Here is a 21,308-nt window from a genome sequence, read left to right as displayed (position 1 = left end):
TCAGCCCCCTTGCTGGTCTAGAGCAGGCTTCTCAAATTCGGGCGTGCACACACATCACCTGGGAATCTTGTTAGAACACGGCTTCTAAGGCAGCAGGCTGGGGTTGGGGCCTGAGATTCTGCATTTCTAACAAGATTACAACTGATGCTTGTACTGCTGGCCCTTCAGTCACACTTCAAGGAACAAGGCTTTACTTTACAATGAGTTCTGCTTTGGCTTTTCTCTCTAAAAGCTAGGGGGTGGAGGAAACCTTGAAGGAAGCCAGTTCCTTCTTGGTTTTCCCATGTTGGTGATGAAGAAGGCTGTTTTTGCATTTACTTGCTTCTACCCCTGGGGTTCCCAGGTGGTGCTAGTGGTAAAGAACCCACCTGCCAATGTAGGAGATATAAGAAACTTGGGTTCAATCACTGGATCAGAAAGATCCCCTGGAGAAGGAAATGGCAACCCACTCGAATATTCTTGCCTGGAGAATCCCATGGACAGAAGAGCCTGCTGGGCTACAGTTCAGACAGTCTCAAAGAGTTGGACATGACTGAAGTGACTTAGCACAGCAGCACACTTCTACCCTCATACACCAGAAAACCCATCTTGGGGGAGGATGTGCTTTGCTTTAGTAAATAAGAACATGGCTATCTAGGGTGTCTCCTGCTGTCACCCACGACCAGTTGCCGTCAAGAGCTCCTGCACCTTCTAACATGACAGCCAGAACCCTTGGTAGAAAAGAAATCACCAACTCTTCCTCCTGGGGACTTTAACCAAACACATAGGCATTTGGAGCATAACAGCTAAAAAAATGATTTTCGTCTAAGATGATTTTCCAAAGTTTCCTCCAACTTCTTTGTTGCTTTACTCTCGCTAAGTCATGTCTGACTCTTTTGCAATCCCCCAGGCCCCTCTATCCAGGGGCTTCCCCTGTAAGAACACTGGAGTGGGTTGCCATTTCCCCCTCCAGGGGAATCTTCATGACCCAGGGATCAAGTCCACAGCTCCTATGTCAGCAGGTAGCTCACTGAGCCACCTGAGAAGCCCCTTTCTCCAACTACCCCAGGATTACTTCGGTTAATCTCTTCTCCATGTCCCCCTTCCTAACACCCACTATGTCTGCTACTGTAGGGCACAGCACGTCAATTTTAAGTGTTGGTCTGCCTTTCTCAAAAGTCTGTCTTCTCCCTGAATGCAGAGCTGTGTCCCTCTGTCTTTGTATGACTGCCTCTTCTCTCCTTGAGAGAACAACGTTCACCGAAGGAATGATCAACAGTGTTTGTTGAGTGAGTGCTAAGCTGAGAAGGGATTCATTCAACAGACATTTACTCTGTGGCCTCTCTATCCACATAGAGGAAAGCCCACCGGAGCAGCTGAGAGTTGCATGGGTGCCTTTGAGAAGGGGCCGTACCCAGCCTCCTGGATTTGTTTCCTGCTGGTTTATGTTGACTTCTTCTGTCTTGACTTCCTGGCCTGGTGCTTTGGTCTTTGTGAACTGGCAAGGCTGCTCTGCAAGCAAGGCTCACAGTGATATTTCCTGGGGCCTTTTCGACAAGGCCACAAAAGCCTATACAACTGCCAGTGAGCTGTTGAAATAAGAGGTTACTGTGTAAATAAAACACTTCATCTCTTTGCATTTCATTATGTCAGAACAATGTATAAATCTGTCATATTATATCACAACATTAAACTAGGAATGTTCAGTCTCTAACTGGGGATTAAGCTCATCCTGAAATCATCCTGAAGGGCTAGACCCAGAGAGCCTGCTTAGCAAATGCTCTCCAGACCCTGAGACCAAGGTAATCATTTCCTGAGCCATCAGAAATGCAAAACACCCTGGAGACATTCTATAACCTTCCTAAAAATTTAAGATCAAAGAAAGGTTCCCAAACAATAGAAGCCCTTCCTAACAATCTTCCCCTGCTTTTCTAAAGACCAGGTTATCTGATCAGACTTCCCTTAGAGTAGATAAGCGCCCATAAAATGAATGATAAATAGAGTCCATTTAGCAAGTGGGAGGAGAAGAAGATGGTTTTATAGATGGATTCAAAGATAAAAGTCCCCCTTTTAAGGCACTGAGGGAGTGAATTATTAAACCAGTTAGAGATTTGGAGATGGACAGAAGGGAAATTCTGATTATTGGCTATGCCTTTGTCATATTTTAGTGGAAGGGTGAGTTTTATTAAAAGAAATATTATCCTGCAGAGAGAAAAAAAAGAGGAAACTACAGTAGGGAAAGGAAGACATCTTCCTTGATGTGGGTTCATTCTGGTGGACGATTAGATAAATTTTAATGTCTCTTCCAGATCTGGGATTCTATGATGCTATGAGGGAAGACTTTGTAAGTCCCTTTCTTAGGCTATGAGTGAGAACCATGTAGACAGATTTTGGTAAAGACCTCATGAAGAGAAGGTGGACGACCTGGGTTGGGCTCACGGTACAACAATCCTCTCCTCACAGGTGGTTTTGTGCTCATGTCTCCACGTCTTACTGACAGAGATGTTACTGCTCACACGGTCTCTTTTATGGCTTTCTGCCATTGTTCCAACACCTGAGGAAAGAGCTGATGTGAGGTTAGCTGCCATATGTGGTCTCAGCAATTCTGTGAGGAATGTGCTGGAGCTTCCTTTCACAACATATCACTAGCAATTCTCTCCCATCCATCTTCTCCAGCACCATCTTGCCCCCACATTTTTAATCTTTCTCTTGTCAACTAGCCATCTCTCCCTCAGACACCAGCTACTTCTTCTGATTCCTCCTTTTCCTCCTTCTCGTCCTCCCTTTGCCCTCCCTCTCCCTCCCCTCTCCCACCTCTTCCTCCCCTCCCCACTCTCCCATTCTCCATCCTGCTTTCCCCTCCTTCCTAAATCCTGTCTCCAAGGTGATTATAAAGTAGAGAAAACATAGATAAGAATACTTTAGAGACTGTCATTGCAAATAACAGAGAAAGGATGTTTGCTACACCATTTGTGACATTAAGTGTTCTAATGAAAATTAAGAGAAAGTTGAGCTGGAATGGAGCATGAGACAGAGATTAAGAAGGTTTGATGAGGATAAAGTCAAAAGCAAAAATAAACGAAGGATTGAAAAACCACTCTCCAATCCATTTGCCTAGGACAGTGAAAGATGATGAAAAAAACAAAAACAAATAAGAATGGAAACTGTATAACAGTGGATAAGATTAGATTTTAAACAAAACTTTTATGAAAAAGACTAAGGGTGGGGGGGTAGAAATTTGAGGAATAGGTGATGAAATTTGTTTAAGAAGAAAAGCTGTCATGAGGAGAGAGGTCAGATAGACAGTAATGTTCTACTTTCAGACATATTAGATGCTCAAAGGTGGAGAGATGAGAATATTGTCTTAGTGCTGAAGGACAGGGAAAGAGTAAATAGAAAAATAAAGGAGCTCTGATCGAATTGGCTTGTAGAGATAGATAAGTATCCTTTCAATGTCCCTAAATTCCAAGAAAATAGGGAACTTGAATTAATAATACTTTCAATATGCTACAATTAAAACAAAATGTACTCTTGCAGAAACTAACTCTGAAACATTTTAAGACTCCAAGTTCATTCAATTAAGGTAAGCCTTTGGCAAATAAGATTAGTTGAATAATATTGGTATAATAAAAAACAGCAATGTTTTTCTCTGATTTATCAATGTCAAGTACAATGTAAAAGCACATTTTTTATTCTATTTGAATGTACTTTCTCTAAACTTATACAGTTGTACTGATTGGTTATGAAAAATGTCAATTTGTCTACAATTATATTGAATTATTTGGGCAGATGCTTTATTTTAATAATCATGTTTTGAAGTATGGCAGCTTGAAGATAATTTCCAAGATCTTCAGGGAATTTAATAATAAAATGACAACCAATTGAAAAATGGGAAAAATCTGAGTAGACATTTCTCCAAAGCAGATATACAGATGGCCAATAAGCACATGAAAAAGATGCTCAACATCATTAGTCGTTAAGGAATTGCAGATCAAAACCACTATGATATATCACTTCATGTGCCCCAAGATGGCTAGAATCAAAGACACAGTAATGAACGTTGGTGAGAATGTAGAAAATTTGGAACCCTTAGCTACTGTGGGTCTGAATGTAAAGTATGCAGTTGCTGAGGAAACAGTGCTATAGTTCTTCAAAAATTCAATATAGAGTTACCCTGTGATCTAGAATTACACTCCTAGGTTCCACTCAAGAAAGATCAAAGCATATGTTCACGCCAAAACTTATACATAAATAGTCAAAGCAGCATTATGCATAAGAACCAAAAAGTGGAGACAACCTCTATGTCCACCAACTGATGAAGGGACAAATACTAAATTTGGTATGTCCATACAATGGGATATTATTTGGCCCTACAAGGCATGAAATGCTGATACTTGCTGTGGCATGGATGAACCTTGAAAACATTATGCTAAACGACAGGAGCCAGACACAAAAAGCCACATGGATATCTTCTTTACACGAAATGTCCAAAACAGGTAGAGCAGAGAGACACAAGGTATATCAGCAGTTGCTGAAACAGGAGGAAAGGGAGTTAAAGAGAATGACCACTAAGGGGTATGAATCTTCCTTGGTGGGGGTGTTGAAAATATTCTGGAATTGGATAATGGCGATGGTTGTACAATTTTGTAAATATACTAAAAACCACTGAATTGTATACATTAAAATGGCTAACTTTATGCTATGTGAATTATATCTCAATTTAAAAAAGAACTCTAGGGAATTTAAAACCTTAGACTAATTAAATAGAGCTAATTAATGGATCATTACTGGATATCTAAATTATTTCAAAGGAAGATAAACCCCTGAAACATTGATATCTGAGCATAATTTTATATGTTTTCTTTTAATATGCTACCAATAGGCTATATCTTTCATTAATTTTTGCCATTTTCAGAGGGATATAAAATTGTAGCAAGTGTATCTTAGAAAGTTGCATTAGATGTATTTATGAGTTCTTGTTGATTAAAATGCTGATTTTTGACAGACAATTCTCAATTATCCACTTAGAAATTTTCTCTATGAAGTAGATGTTAGTCACTTTGGTTCAGTTTAAAGTTACAATAATACTGGTGTTTGAGACCATTCTAGGAGCAACAATGACAGAGAAAATATAACTACAAATGTACTTCTGTGTTTCAAGGAAAAGAATGGTTTTCCTCTAAAATACTGTTGTTTTCTGTTTTGTTGTTGTTGTTGTTGTTCTTCAGACCAATTTACACTCTTGAAACTTACTGAGGGCTCGGAAGAGTTCATTTACGGATAGGTACTGATGAATAGCTACTGATAATGACTGTATTGGAAATTGAAACTGAGAACTTCTAAAAAAGGCTTATTTATTGTTTGTTTGAGGTTAGTAATGATGAAAGCATTGTATGCTAATAACATCTTCTGAAATTATTTCTCATGGTCTTGTAGGATGTATCCTAAAGTGCCAGTATGTTCCAGAGAGTAAAGAGCACAAGGAAAGGCAAAGCTTGGAATGTAAATTTTGTTTGCCTTGGTTTATAATACCTGAACCTGAAAAGCTATGGAATGTGTTAATGGCTTAGCAAAGTTTGCTCATGTTGATGGAACTGCTTCCTTGGCTCACTGTTTATTGCTTTCGCTTACAATGTGAAGGGTTAATCTTTCAGTGTCATCTACCTACACAGCAAAGATTGTCCTAAGAGTAACCTTCTGTGCTTTATGCTGACTTTGTCACATCCTGCATTATTTAAGAAAACAACAACAACAAAAGAAGAATCCTCACTTCTGAAAGACCTAACGTTTTTACCATTATGCTACCTTCAACGTTTATTGTTAATTTTCCTGTCACTTCAACTAAATAGGTAACAAGTATGGTTTCTTAGGCACCCACTTAATCAAGTGCCTTTATCTCCTCTGATAATATTTTTATTTTGTCTTCCTCAAACCAGACACTAAGTATAGAACAAAAAATAAATAAAGTAAAGCTTTCAGGATATCTTTTGTATCTAAAACTGTACTTATGATTTCCCAGAGAACCCCTGCAAAACCACAAAGATGTATTCTTTCACTGTGTAAAGCACTAGAAATAATTAGATTTTTAAAAAAAAATCTATATTCCTCTTGACAGACTACATGAGAGATGTCAAATTGAAAGAGATGTGTATCCTCCTCTAGGTAAATATTTTATAAGTAAAATATTAATATAAATATTTCAGAAACTGTATCCTCTATGACAGGTTCCTGGGAATTTGTCAATGTCCTTGTGATCCACAACATGTTTCTATTTATCAAAGTCTTGGTGTGGTTTTGATTGAGGGTTTTAGGCATCAATGGTCAAGTGTTGTTAGTCATAAATTTCAGTTGCTTATTTGCCACAAGCTTATCCTTCATTTGAATCTGACATCTTCTAGGCCAGTGGTTCTGGGGATGTCCATCAGATACATGCATGCATGTCGTTCAGTCTCTGAGTTGTGTCTGACTCTGCAACCCCATGGACTATAGCACGCCAGGCTTCCCTGTCCTTCACTATCTCCCAGAGTTTGCTCAAACTCATGACCATTGATTCAGTATTGCCATCCAACCATCTCATCTTCTGTTGCCCCTTCTTTTGCCTTCAATCTTTCCCAGCAGCAGCAGGGTCTTTTCCAATGAGTTAGTTCTTCACATCAGGTGGCCAAAGTATTAGAGCTTCAGCTTCAGCATCAGTCCTTCCAATGAATAGTCAGGGTTGATTTCCTAGGTTTTATAAAAAATACAGACGTCTAGATTCTACTTACTAAATCTCTTTACTTTATAATCTTGGGATAGTTTTAACATATGCTTTGCATATTGTTGATTTATTATGTGTCTTTTGTCTCAGGATTATTTTATATATCAAAATTATATCCTCTGTAAAAAGTATATTCATCTAGTTTTATAAATCAGATGTAATATTTCACTAACTTCTTTGAAAATGGGCTTAACTGTGGTCCTTAGCAGACATTTCACCAAAGTTTTTCGAAATGGCTTGATTATCTTATTTTTCATGCCATATGTACAACTGGATTTGCTTGTCAGTTGCATCATCCTTGTTATGGACACTCATGAGACCTTTCACATTGGCCATGTATCAGTAATAAATTAACCACAGCTATTTGAATCTCTGTCATCTACAGACAGTTTTTGTATTATTTTGATGTTTTTCTGTTGTAGGTAGGACAGTTTGAAAAGTCACCAGTGGTGGCAGAAAACAGCGAATTTGACCATATTTCCTCCTTCACATCAGAACCTGGGCAGTCTTCTCCCAGCTTCAGCCCCAACACTTCATCTCTGGTTCTGTGCTGGTTCCTTTCCTTTTCCTGACCAAAGTTTTTCACGTTAACTGGCTTCTCATTCCTTTTCTCCCTTGTTTGGGGACTGTCCTCTTTTTCTCTTTCTTTTGTTTCTTATCTCTCCTGTTCCCAATGATTAGTTTACTATTTTATGGATCCTCTTCTCTCTGATCAGGGACCTGTCTCCTTCCCCTCCCCCCCAGGTCTTTCCTATTTCCACCCCAATTCCTGTCAGCACCCCCCCACTAACCTTTGAATCCTCCTGTCAAATCAGGTCACTCCCATCAAACTCCATCCACCTTCCCTCCTGATTTTGTCCACCTTTTCTTCAGGATAAACTCCTAATTTACAGGGAACTCTACTCGAAGTTCTGTGGTGATCTAAATAGGAAAGAAATCCAAAAAAGAGGGAATATGTGTATATATATATAGCTGATTCACTTTGCTGTACAGCAGAAACTAACAACATCGTAAACAAATACACTCCAATAAAAATTAAAAACAACAAAAACCAACCCCCCTCCAAAAAAAAAAAAAAAGCTCCTTATTGCATCATAAGCGAACTCTTTGTTCAGAATGCATTTCTAACACCACTTTACCTGCTTACTAGAGCAGAAAACACTCACATAATGTTACTGAAACTCTTTCTGAGTTGCTCTGCAGACAGGGGGTTCCCAAGTTGAAAATCAATCTGGTGCTTTCCTAAGTGCTTTAAGTGCTTTTCCGAATTAAAGGAAAGAATCAAATATCCAAGCAGAATTTTAACATAAAAGTTAACAGCTGGTGGATAAAGAATCTCTGAGAGCCTCTTGTTATCTGAGTTAGACGTTCTTTATTGAACTTCATTTGAAACATGCAACTTGGCATTAAATTCACAGCTGCAAGATTTCTAGGAGGGAGAAAAAAAAAAACAAAACAGTCTGGATATGGTTACATCGGCTCCAAAAGAAAGACAACTATCTGTGGTCTAACTCTTCAGGTAGTCTGAAGTAGTGGTAGGAATCGCTTTCGTATTGCTTGGGAGGCAGCACTACAAAGTGTCGCTGGGACCAAGGGTCACTCTGTACTGGCTTCCTTCAGTCTGTGCCTTTGGGGTCTGGCCCACCATTTGGAGGCTTAAGTCTCACTCTTAGAGATATTTTCTTTGCTTTTTCTCAGTTGCATCATTCTTGTTATGATGCAACTGACAAAAACAATTTCTAGCAGAAACAAATATCTACTTAATTTTGGTATAAGGTCCCAAAATTTTGGTGCACCAAATGTAATTTGTAATGTAAATTTTTTCAAATATAATTGCCTTTGCCAGCACGATGCTTGAACAACAAGCACTCAGTTTACAGTTATGCTGTCCACATAATTTGCTAGTTGCACACTGATCTCCCCCACCTCCCTCCCCTTAAACCCTCTCTCTTCCCACAAGCTTCCTCAACTTCATTTACTCTGAGAAAGCTTCTGATACACTGGGCATTTTTCTAAACTAGCGTGTCCCAAACTTTGCTTCACAAAGAATCAGCTGAAAACTCTTGGTTGCTCAGTCGTGTCTGACTCTTTATGACCCCATGGACTGTAGCCTGCCAGCTCCTCTGTCCGTGGCATTTCCCAGGCTAGAATACTGGAGTGGGTTGCCATTCCCTTCTCCAGGGGATCTTCCTTACTCAGGGATTGAACCCAGGTCTCTTGCACTGTAGACACATTTTTAACCATCTGAGCCACCAGCAAAGCCCCTTAGATTCAGCTGGGAAACGTTAAAAAATCCTCCTCAGGATATCTGGGGGAGTGGGCCAAGTATCACTATGTTTAGTTTAGGTTTTCAGACGATTCCAAAAATGAGATGAAGCTTGGAAACCATAGTTCTAAGTGATTTATCTATAGCTACTCATCATCTTGGCTATTACTACTCAGAGCTATCAGACTATCCCAGATCACATGGATTGGGCAATCTGGCTCATCTCGAGTTATCGATGATGATTCATCATCCTTAATCTCCTCACTCTTCTCACTTATTCTCTAGGAAACTGCACTTGTACCCTGATTTTCTCTTACTCTTTTTTATAGCTTCCCTTCTCCTTTCTGTCTTGCTAATATGGTTATGCTCCAGAATTCAGGCCTTGATCATCTCTTATTTATCTAACACTTACTCTCTTGATGATCTCATTCAGGCTTGTGGCTGAAAATACACTCTATAGGCTGACAATTCTCATATTCTCACATTTGTATTTCTGTTCCAAATTTTTTCCTAAATTCCAGATTCCTAAGGCCAGCTCTCTATTCCATATCTCTGCTTGGATGTCTAATAGTCATGATGATTGACATATTCAAAACAGAATATATGGTTATTTTCTAATTATCTCTCCAAATCTACTCCTTGTACAGAAGTTTCCATTTGAACAGATAGTTTCATTTTTTGAGTTGCTCAGATGAAAAAGAAATCACCCTTGACCCCTCTTTCTCTGAGCACATTGAATCTGTCAGATAATCCTGTTGGCTCTATTCTTCAGAGTACCTCCAGAATCCAAACACTTCTGACCGCTTCCGCTGATACCACCCTGGTCTGAGCTGCCATCATTTCTCAGTTACATCACTGTAAGCACCTCCTCACTCTTCTCCCCTCCCCTTGTCTATCAGACCTCCCTGCAGTTTCCTGTCAGTACAGCCCCCAGAGTCATCCTTAAAGACACAGTTCAACAGTGTCACTCCTCTGCGTGGATTTCCACTTGTTCTTCAGTCACAAAGTTGTGTCTGACTCTTTGTGATCCCGTGGACTGCAGCATGCCAGGCTTCCCTGTCCTTCACCATCTCCTGGAGTTTGCTCAAACTCATGTCCATTGAGTCGGTGATGCTATCCAACGATCTCATCCTCTGTCACCCTCTTCTCCTCCTGCCCTTAATCTTTCCCAGTATGAGAGTCTTTTCCAATGAGTTGGTTCTTCACATCAGGTGGCCAAAGTACTGGAGCTTAAGCTTCAGCATCAGTCCTTCCAATGAATATTCAGGGTTGATTTCCTTTAGGATTGACTGGTTTGATCTCCTTGCAGTCCAAGGGACTGACAAGAGTCTTCTCCAGCTCCACAATTTGAAAGCATCAATTCTTCGGTGCTCAGCCTTCTTTATGGCCCAACTCTCACACCTGTACATAACTACTGGAAAAACCATAGCTTTCTCTGCTTTTTAATATGCTATCTAGATTTGTCATAGTGTTCCACTAAGGTGGAACCCAAGATTCTTAGGATGGCCTTCAAGGCCCATGTGATTTCATTCCCGATTGTCTCTCTGGTCCATGTGATTTAGTTCCTGATTGTCTCTCTGACCTCATTTCTAACAACTCCCCACCTTGCTCATCATGCAACAGCATGGCTGGGTTGAATAACAACCCCCAAAGATGTCCATGTCCATCTCTGGAGCCAGTGAATGCTACTCAATATAGCAAGAGATTTTGCAGATGGGATTAAGTTAAAGATCTCAAGATGAGGGGATCATCTTGGATTACCTGGGTACACCCAATGGGATCACAAGTTTCCTTATGGGAGGGAGACAGGAAGATGTGATTATGGAAGCAGGAGGTTGTAAGGTGACTTGGGAAAGTCACTAATCTGGCAAACATCAATATCATCATCTGTAACATGGCAAAAATACCCACCTCACTGGATCACTGTGAAGATAAAGTAAAAAAAAAAAATTAAAAAGTCTTGTATACTTGCCATTTGAAACGCTATGTAAAATTTTCTATTTTACATGTCATAAGTTTTATCATATTTATTTTGGACCCAATTTTCCACCAGTCTGTGGGAAAAAGGCAAAAATATTTTAAGTATGTATTCTTTATGTACTTTAATTATTTAGCAATTTGAAGAGTTAATCGTGCAACTGTGATTTATGTGTTTTTGGGTGTTCATTCAGGTCACGGACAACATTACAGAAAAGAACTAGACCAGGTATGAAACTCCTTATACCCTAAGTGAATTCCTACCCATATTTAACATTATTCAACCATTCAGGAATTCACCTATCTTGAGTATGCAAGTATACCCTTGGTTCATGAGGAGTTTTTTGAGCTTTTAAACTGCATTGCTAAAATCCTGGTATACAGTGTCTGTGACAACTTCTTCTTTTTTTTTTTTTTTTCCCATGGAAATTTATTTTTTAATTTTTTTTAAATTTTATTTTATTTTTAAACTTTACATAATTGTATTAGTTTTGCCAAATATCAAAATGAATCTGCCACAGGTATACATGTGTGCCCCACCCTGAACCCTCCTCCCTCATCCCTCCCCATACCATCCCTCTGGGTCGTCCCAGTGCACCAGCCCCAAGCATCCAGCATCGTGCATCGAACCTGGACTGGCAACTCGTTTCATACATGATATTTTACATGTTTCAGTGCCATTCTCCCAAATCTTCCCACTCTCTCCCTCTCTCACAGAGTCCATAAGACTGTTCTATACATCAGTGTCTCTTTTGCTGTCTCGTACACAGGGTTATTGTTACCATCTTTCTAAATTCCATATATATGCGTTAGTATACTGTATTGGTGTTTTTCTTTCTGGCTTACTTCACTCTGTATAACAGGCTCCAGTTTCATCCACCTCATTAGAACTGATTCAAATGTATTCTTTTTAATGGCTGAATAATACTCCATTGTGTATATGTACCACAGCTTTCTTATCCATTCATCTGCTGATGGACATCTAGGTTGCTTCCATGTCCTGGCTATTATAAACAGTGCTGCGATGAACATTGGGGTACACGTGTCTCTTTCCCTTCTGGTTTCCTCAGTGTGTATGCCCAGCAGTGGGATTGCTGGATCATAAGGCAGTTCTATTTCCAGTTTTTTAAGGAATCTCCACACTGTTCTCCATAGTGGCTGTACTAGTTTGCATTCCCACCAACAGTGCAAGAGGGTTCCCTTTCTCCACACCCTCTCCAGCATTTATTGCTTGTAGACTTTTGGATCGCAGCCATTCTGACTGGTGTGAAATGGTACCTCATAGTGGTTTTGATTTGCATTTCTCTGATAATGAGTGATGTTGAGCATCTTTTCATGTGTTTGTTAGCCATCTGTATGTCTTCTTTGGAGAAATGTCTATTTAGTTCTTTGGCCCATTTTTTGATTGGGTCATTTATTTTTCTGGAGTTGAGCTGTAGGAGTTGCTTGTATATTTTTGAGATTAGTTGTTTGTCAGTTGCTTCATTTGCTATTATTTTCTCCCATTCTGAAGGCTGTCTTTTCACCTTGCTAATAGTTTCCTTTGATGTGCAGAAGCTTTTGAGGTTAATTAGGTCCCATTTGTTTATTTTTGCTTTTATTTCCAATATTCTGGGAGGTGGGTCATAGAGGATCCTGCTGTGATGTATGTTGGAGAGTGTTTTGCCTATATTCTCCTCTAGGAGTTTTATAGTTTCTGGTCTTACGTTGAGATCTTTAATCCATTTTGAATTTATTTTTGTGTATGGTGTTAGAAAGTGTTCTAGTTTCATTCTTTTACAAGTGGTTGACCAGATTTCCCAGCACCACTTGTTAAAGAGATTGTCTTTAATCCATTGTATATTCTTGCCTCCTTTGTCAAAGATAAGGTGTCCATATGTGCGTGGATTTATCTCTGGGCTTTCTATTTTGTTCCATTGATCTATATTTCTGTCTTTCTGAATGCCGGCAGAGGACATCAGGCACACTGTGACAACTTCTTAACTGACGGTTAGTTGGGTAATTTTTTTCCCTTAGTGAACTCACTTGAATTCTATGGATCATCCTGATCTCCTCTTGGCAGTTTCTTGGGTTTATGTTTTAGAAGAGAGGGGCATTTCTTCCCCTCAAGCCTTAGGACTGCTGTCTATTTCTCTGTGATTTCTCAAGAGTAATCTATTTGGGTCCTTGACTGCACCTTCACATTCCTTTTATAGCCCGAATATAATCTATGTTGGTCTGAAGGGGTGTTAACACTTACTGTGGCCAAGTACTCTTTCACTCCTCTCCATCTCTTGGGATTCGATTCCCTCTTGGCAATGTTTGTCCTGTCTGCACAGGTGGAAGATCATTCTCTGTAATAGACATGGTAGAAGTTATGAACATTGCCAGATAATTTTGTACTTTCAGTTTTATTAAGGCATCAGTTTCAGTAGAGGACTAGGAGTTCTCTATTTTCCAATATGACTGTGCTGTGTGTGCTGTGCTAAGTCACTCCAGTCGTGTCTGACTCTTTGTGACCCTGTGGACTGTAGTCCACCAGGCTCCTCTGTCCATGGGATTCTCCAGGCAAGAATACAGGAGTGGGTTGCCGTGTCCTTCTCCAGGGGATGTTCCCGATCCAGGCATCAAACCCACATCTCTTACGTCTCCTGCACTGGCAGGTGAGTTCTTTACCACTAGTGCCACCTGACCAGATTTAACTTCATGAGACAAATTTTACATTTTTCCCTATAAATTATATTTTCACTCATTAGATTTCATTTTCCTCACTTGGCTTTATTTTTCTTTTTATATAAAAAACTTCATTTAGCTTAACTTTTGGGTTCTTCGTATGTTGCATTATTTAGGATTTTAGTTACACCCCTGAGGTTGAATTAGTTCCCATATTTTAATATATTCAGCTTCTTAATATGTGAAAATGTAAAATGTGTACCTGGCACAATTTCTCAGGGGAAAAACTCAGTGAAATGTGTTGATATTTCCCTTTTTTCAGCTCCCGAAATAGCTGCCTTGTGTTCCTTTACTCTGTGTGTGAGAAACACCTGCCCTCCCTCTGCAGTGGTCTCTCAGGACATCAGTTCTGTCTAGTGAACTAATTTCATTACCTGGACTGCTTGTTTGTTTGTTTGCTTGTTTTTAACTAAACAAGGAAACTATGAAAATAAAGACAGAAAAAGGAAATTTCTCTTTAATTGGTTCACTCCAAAATTAATGTTCTGACAGTCATTTTGGCACATTTTATGTTGCCTTACTGGTAGGTGGAAAGCAATGTCTCAGTTACTCATATATTCCCTCTTTTTTGCTTTGTAAAGAGATATTCAGTTAGAAAAAGACTAATTGCATGGCTGTCCTCCACTCTATGGGAAGGAAACATCTAGAAATCCACCTCTTTAAAAAATGCTGATTAACACAATAAATGTGAAAATGTTAGCCCTGGGATCCCCATTTCGGGCTGTCTTGTCTTTCTGACTGGGGAGCATCAGTGGTGTCGTTTTGATGGTGATGGTTATCGTAACACAATGAGTGCCTCAGTCTGTGTCAGGGACTGCAAGAACCACAGGAGCGTGGTCACACTTGGTCCTCATGGCAGACCATGACGCAGGTGCTACTGATCATCATTTACAGAAAAAAGCAGCAGAGGTCGAGAGAGGGTAACAAAATTATCCAGTCCAGACAGATATTAACTGGCAGAATTGGTGCATTTGACTTGGAAGTCTGCCTCCATTCACAAGGCAATACGTTTTTCTGAAATTTGCCACCATTAGAGAGTTCCCCTCAGGTGACTCCTGCATTCATTCCGGGATGTGTCCCAGGATACTCATTAATAACACTCTGGAGTTAGCTCAAGGAATCTTTCGTTTATCCACTTTTAGTCTTCTTCTTTTTTTTTTTTTTTACTGAGGCATTGTTTAGCATTTTTTTTTAATTTAAATTTATCTATTTTAATTAGAGGCTAATTACTTTACAATATTGTATTGGTTTTGCCATATATCAACATGAATCCGCCACGGGTGTACATGTGTTCCCCATCCTGAACCCCGCTCCCACCTCCCTCCCCATACCATCCCTCTGGGTCATCCCAGTGCACCAGCCCCAAGCATCCTGTATCCTGCATTGAACCTGGACTGGCAATTCATTTCTTATATGATATTATACATGTTTTAATGCCATTCTCCCAAATCATCCTCCCACTCCCTCTCCCACAGAGTCCAAAAGACTGTTCAATACATCTGTGTCTCTTTTGCTGTCTTGCATACAGGGTAATCATTACCATGTTTCTAAATTCCATATATATGCATTAGTATACTGTATTGGTGTTTTTCTTTCTGGCTTACTTCACTCTGTATAATCAATTCCAGTTTCATCCACCTCATTAGAACTGATTCAAATATATTCTTTTTAATGGCTGGGTAATACTCCATTGTGTATATGTACCACAGCTTTCTTATCCATTCATCTGCTGATGGACATCTAGTCTTCTGTCAGGCTTTCCCAGTGGCTTAGCGGTAAAGAATCTGCCTGCCAATGCAGGAGACGCAGATTCTATCCTTGGGTTGGGCAGATCCCCTGGAGAAGGAAATGGCAACCCACTCCAGTATTCTTGTCTGGTAAATCCCATGGACATTGACAGATGAATGGATATAGAAGCTGTGGTACATATATACAATGGAATACTACTCAGTCATAAAATAGGAATGCATTTAAATCAGTTCTAATGAGGTGAACTGCTGGGAGGGATTGGGGACAGGAGGAGAAGGGGACAACAGAGGATGAGATAGCTGGATGGCATCACCGACTCAATGCACATGAGTTTGGGTGAACTCCGGGAGTTGGTGCTGGACAGGGAGGCCTGGAGTGCTGCAATTCATGGGGTTGCAAAAAGTTGGACACGACTGAGTGACTGAACTGAACTGAACTGAATGAGGTGGACGAACCTAGAGCTTATTATACAGAGTGAAGTAAGTCAGAAAGAGAAATATAAATATTGTATACTAATGCATTGGAGAAGGTGATGGCACTCCACTCCAGTACTCTTGCCTGGAAAATCCCAGGGACAGAGGAGCCTGGTATGCTGCAGTCCATGGGGTCACTGAGGGTTGAACATGACCTACTGACTTCACTTTCACTTTTCACTTTCCTGCATTGGAGAAGGCAATGGCAACCCACTCCAGTGTTCTTGCCTAGAGAATCCCAGGGATGGGGGAGCCTGGTGGGACACACACAGAATCGGACACGACTGAAGTGACTTAGCAACAGCAGCATACTGATGCATATATATGGAATCTAGAAAGATGGTACTGATGAATTTATTTTCAGGGCAGCAGTGAAGAAACAGGCACAGAGGACAGACAAATGGACACAGGGGGAGGGAAGGAGGAGAGGGTGAGATGTATGGAGAAAGTAACATGGAAATTTACAATACCATATGTAAAATAGCCAATGGGAATTTGCTGTATGACTCGGAAATCAAACAGGGGCTCTGTGATAGACTAAAGGGTGGGATGGGAGGGAGATGGGAGGGAGGTCTGGGAAGGAGGAGACATAGGTATACCTATGGCTGATTCTTGTTGATGTACGGCAGAAAAGCACAAAATTCTGTAAAGCAATTACCCTTCAATTAAAAAACAAAAACAACAATCCCATGGACAGAGGAGCCTACAGGCTACAGTCCGTGGAGTTGCAAAAGAGTAGGACGCGACTGAGCGACTAAATAACAAATCTTCTTTCAGTAATAATTATGCCATTGCTGAAGTCTACAGCATCCTCAGAATCTTCTGAAGGGCTCTCTCCACTGCTCCTCCTTCTGCTCCCCTAGGCACTTCAGGAGAACTGTTTACCAAATGTGCCAAAGGCAGTAGACATCCATCCTGCCTGATGAAGCTGCTCTCCCCAGCTGGGTGGGCTGAGAGTTTGGGGCTCCATCACCACCCATGTGGACCAAGGGAATGGGTCCCATCATGGAAGCAGCAGATGTGCTAGAGTAACAGGAGATCTTCAGATGCCAAGACCTCGTGTCTCTTCTTTGTCCCTCTGTGCCTCCCAGCAAATGCCTCAGCAACACCACCTGTGCTCTTTTCTACTTGGAATTCCCCCTCCTCCCTCCAACTCTCCTTTACCTGACAAGGTCTTCTTCATTGTTTAAGACCCAATTTACAGGCCACCAGGTCTCAGAACTCTTCCCTGACTATTCCCTACAGCTTGTTAGTTGCTCTCCACTGTGCTTCCATAGTATCCTTTACTTGTGTCAAAAGCCCCCTGATATGCTGTATTATGAATATTGCATATGAATCTTTTAATCTCACTAGGCAATTGTGTGCAGGATACAGTTAAAGAGTAGGAATGATTATCCATCTTTGTGCCCCAGCCCTGCATCTGGCACGTAGTATCGGGTCAATAAATGTTAAAAAATAAATCACTCTTATGTTTATAGCTAGAATAAGTCAAAGGATGGATGGTTCAATAAATCTTCCTTATTAAGTTTCCCTTGACCTTTCCCACGTTTGTGTCTAATCATCTCTTCCCTGGATCCCTGAAGCAGTCTCTCACCTCTTTTTATAGTGGTAAAATATACATAATATTAAATTTATTGTTTCATTTATCTTAAAGTATACAAAGCCTTTCCACTCTTAACCTGTGTCCCTGACTTCAGTAAATCCTCCTTAATACCACCCTTCACTTAGTTGCCCAAATGAACTATAAATAGAACTGTCATGATCCAGCAATTCCACTCCTGGGTATATATCAGAAGAAAATGAAAACACTAATTCAAAAAAATACATGCACCCCTATGTTCCTAGCAGCAACGTTCACAAGAGCCAAGATATGGAAGCAACTTAAATGTCTATTAACAGATGAACGGATAAAGAAGATGTGATACATATATACAATGGGATATGACTCAGCCATAAAAAAGAATGAAATTCTCATTTGCAACAATGTGGATGGACCTAGAGACTATTATGCTGTTATCTCTTAAATCTGGAATCTGAAAAAAATTTAAAAATGCATGTATATAATAAAACAGCAAAAGACCCACAGATATAGAGTAAAAACTAGTGCTAACCATCGGGGAGAAGGGAGTGGAGTGGGGCAAGATAACCACTATGTATAAAATAAACTACAAGGATATATTGTACAGAATGAAGGATACAGCCAATATTTTATGGTGTTTTTAAATTTAAAAACTTTAAATACGTGGTACACCTGAAACTAATATAATACTGTAAATCAGCTATACTTTCAACAAAGAAAAAAGAAAGAAATGTCACATAAAATCCATGTTTGCATCTCCCTGGATCTAAACATGTGTGTCAGAGTCCACATGGGTTTGCTGTGTGTATTTATAACTGCCTATGGATCACCTCCACTGGGATGTCAAGTCACTACATTAAGGCCAATTCATCCCAGATGATCACAGTGTCTCTCAACAAGGTGACTTCTCATCCTAACTTTTTCAGTTTTCTCTTTCCCTGTGTTAGAATCCTGAACATCATCCTTGCTTCTCCCATTCTCTTATAACACCTAAACTAGCTTCAAGCTGTGATTCTTCAGCCTTTGAAATTTCTTTTATAGTTTATCTTTAATCTCTGCTACTTCCTAGCTCTGTGACCTTAACCTCTCTGTACCTCAGGTTCCCCTTACATAAAATAGGAATTTTTTTTTTTTTATCTTCTAAGCTGGGGTTGTTAGAATCTAAGTTACACATTTGAAACACTTGAGGACTTCTGTGGTGGCTCAGTAGTAAAGAATCTGACTGCCAATGTAGGAGACAGAGGTTCGATTTCTGATCCAGGAAGATTCCACATGCCATGGAGCGACTAAGCCCATGCACTACAACTACTGAGCCTGTGCTCTAGACCCTGGGAGCTGCAACTACCGAGCCCACGTGCCTAAAACTGGTGCCCTGCAATAAGAGAGGCCACGACAATGCACTTGAGCACTGCAACTAGAGAAAAAGCCCACGCAGCAACGAAGACCCAGCATAGCCAAAGATAAATAAATAAAACCACAGTAAAAAAATTATAAACAAAACTGCTTGATATCTGACACATAGCAAGTGCTGAACAAATGATAGATATGATTGTTACTATTATTATTTTCTGCATTAATATGGGATTATTATGATCATCTCATAGCAGGTGTCCTCACCCATCCCCTGTCATTCTTGAACAAAATTTTCCAACCATCCTTATAAAACCATGTGTATCATATTTTATGCCAAGAATATATAAGGGCTTCAAGCTACTTATTTTAAAAGCATAAATTTTCTGCCTCATTTTTCCCACAACTTGGCTTCACCTTCCTTATTATTCATTTATTCATCCATTCAACAAATATGTGACAGGTGCTGTGCTAAGCTTTAGGGATAGGATGACAGATAAAAAATAAGGCATTACTTCTGCCCTGAAGGAAATTATGGCCCTTATTATATACATACATTATATATATATTTTCACCATCCTGACTATATATATACATTGTGTGTGTGTGTGTGCACGTGCGTGCTCAGTTGCTCAGTCAAGTCCAACTGTTTGCAACCCCATGGACAGTAGCCTGCCAGGCTCCTCTGTCTATGGGATTATCTAGGCAAGAATGCTGGGACAGGTTGCCATTTCCCACACCAGCGGATCTTCCTGACCCAAGGATTAAACCCTCGTCTCTTGTGTCTCCTGCATTGGCAGGCAGATTCTTTACCATTGCACCACCTGGGAAACCCATATATTAATATATATGGTCCTTTCAGCTATAGGACAGCCTTGATGGAAGCATATAAGATGCCCGTGGGAGCCTATAGGAGAATATATAGCCAAATTTGAACTCAGTCATAAGGTGTATAAAGGAATTAGCCAAACAAAGACAACAAGTAGAGGGGGTGGCAGAAAGGGGGTTTCAGGGAGTGGTTCAGAGAAGGACATACCAGCTAGCGGGAACAACTCAGAGACTAGCAAGTGGTATGGACTGAAAATTTTTTCCCCCCTCCCAGATTCATATTTTGAAACCCTAACCCCCCAGTGTGTTGCCATTTGGAGATGCAGCTTGTGGGTGGTAATGAGGGTTAGACTGGGACATGGGGATGAGGCCATGATCCTACAGGATTAGTGTCCTTATAAGACACACCAAGGAGCTGGTTCACTCACCAGCCTTTTCTCTCCACAGGCATGCACCAAGGAATGGCCATGTGAAGACACAGCAAGAAGGTGGCTATCTGCAATCCAAAGAGAGAGTCCTTACTGGACATCAGTCCTGCTGGCACCTTGGTCTTGGACTTCCAGTCACCAGAACTGTAAGAATATACATTTCTATTATTTAGGCATCCAATCTATAGCATTTTGTTAGGCTAACCTGACCTAAGAAGGACAGAGGGTAATTCAGATTCTGGGGAGGGGGACAGGGGATCAGAAGGGGCAAGGGTAGGCTGAGGGAAAGTAACAACTACAATATGCAAGGTCTTGTGTCCAAGGGTGGGGCCTCCTCCTGGAGGCACTAGGTGAGTCACTGACTGGTTTTAGCACAAGAGTTAGTTACATGGTCCTTTATATCAGGGGGGCCATTCTGTGGAGGAGGGATTTGAAGAAGGCAGTAGCGGAGACAGGAAGAGCCGTATAGTGGCTGTAGCAGGAACAGAGGTAAAACCTTATGAAGTCCTGAGTTAAGATGGAGACTTGAGGGGTATAGGGAAGTGGATGGATTTGAGGTTCAATCTGATGAGAGCTGCAGCTCTGAGTGGGAGATGTGGAAAGATGCGTGGAGACACAAGGGAGCAGCCTTAGTCAGTCTCACTTTGAAGGGAGTCTGTGGTGGTTTAGCCGTCAAGTCATGTCTGACTCTTATGACCCCTTGATCTGTAGCCCACCAGGCTCCTCAGTCTGTGGGATTTTCTGGGCTAGAATACTGGAACGGGTTGACATTTCCTCCTCTAAGGGAAACTTCCTGACCCAGGGATCAAACCTATGTCTCCTGCATTGCAGGTGGATTCTTTACCACTGAGCCACCAGGGAAGACCCTTGAAGGGAATCTACCCCTCTTCAATAGGCTTGTCTTTATGACTTTCACCTGTTAACACCTCCCTAATCTTGGAGCCTCCCCACCCTTACAAAATGTCTCAAGACTAATATGAAATCATTCCCCCACCCTCTTTCTCTCACTTACGTAGTCTAATCTCCCTCAGTTTAGCTGTGAATTATACATTATCTGTATGGTTATCAGATATATCAAGCCAGTTGTATTATAAGCTCCTTATGGCCAGGAGTCCAGCGCCTCACTGCATGTGCCAGGGCAGCTCTTCTCAACCCCTCTTTCTCTCTGTGACACTCATGAATGGTGATAGTCACAAATCCTGAATGCAGA

General features: G+C 40.6%; 1 long non-coding RNA gene across 2 annotated transcripts; it reads right to left on the bottom strand.

Moving 5' to 3' along the window:
• Positions 1-88: 88 nt before the first annotated feature.
• On the bottom strand, positions 89-8,140 carry LOC123329483. 2 transcript variants are annotated; one of them, XR_006640040.1, is made up of 4 exons: positions 7,903-8,140; positions 7,528-7,657; positions 2,381-2,533; positions 89-1,568 (listed from the first exon to the last, which is right to left on the bottom strand). It is a non-coding gene; the product is annotated as an uncharacterized LOC123329483 (long non-coding RNA). The 2 variants fall into 2 exon arrangements; XR_006640041.1 differs by having other exon boundaries at positions 2,404-2,533.
• Positions 8,141-21,308: the final 13,168 nt, after the last annotated feature.

This window comes from Bubalus bubalis, chromosome 15 (genome assembly GCF_019923935.1).
Source record: "Bubalus bubalis isolate 160015118507 breed Murrah chromosome 15, NDDB_SH_1, whole genome shotgun sequence".
NCBI classification, from domain to species: Eukaryota; Metazoa; Chordata; class Mammalia; order Artiodactyla; family Bovidae; genus Bubalus; species Bubalus bubalis.
Note: the sequence above shows the minus strand (reverse complement) of the source record. Positions and strands in the feature narration are given on the sequence as shown.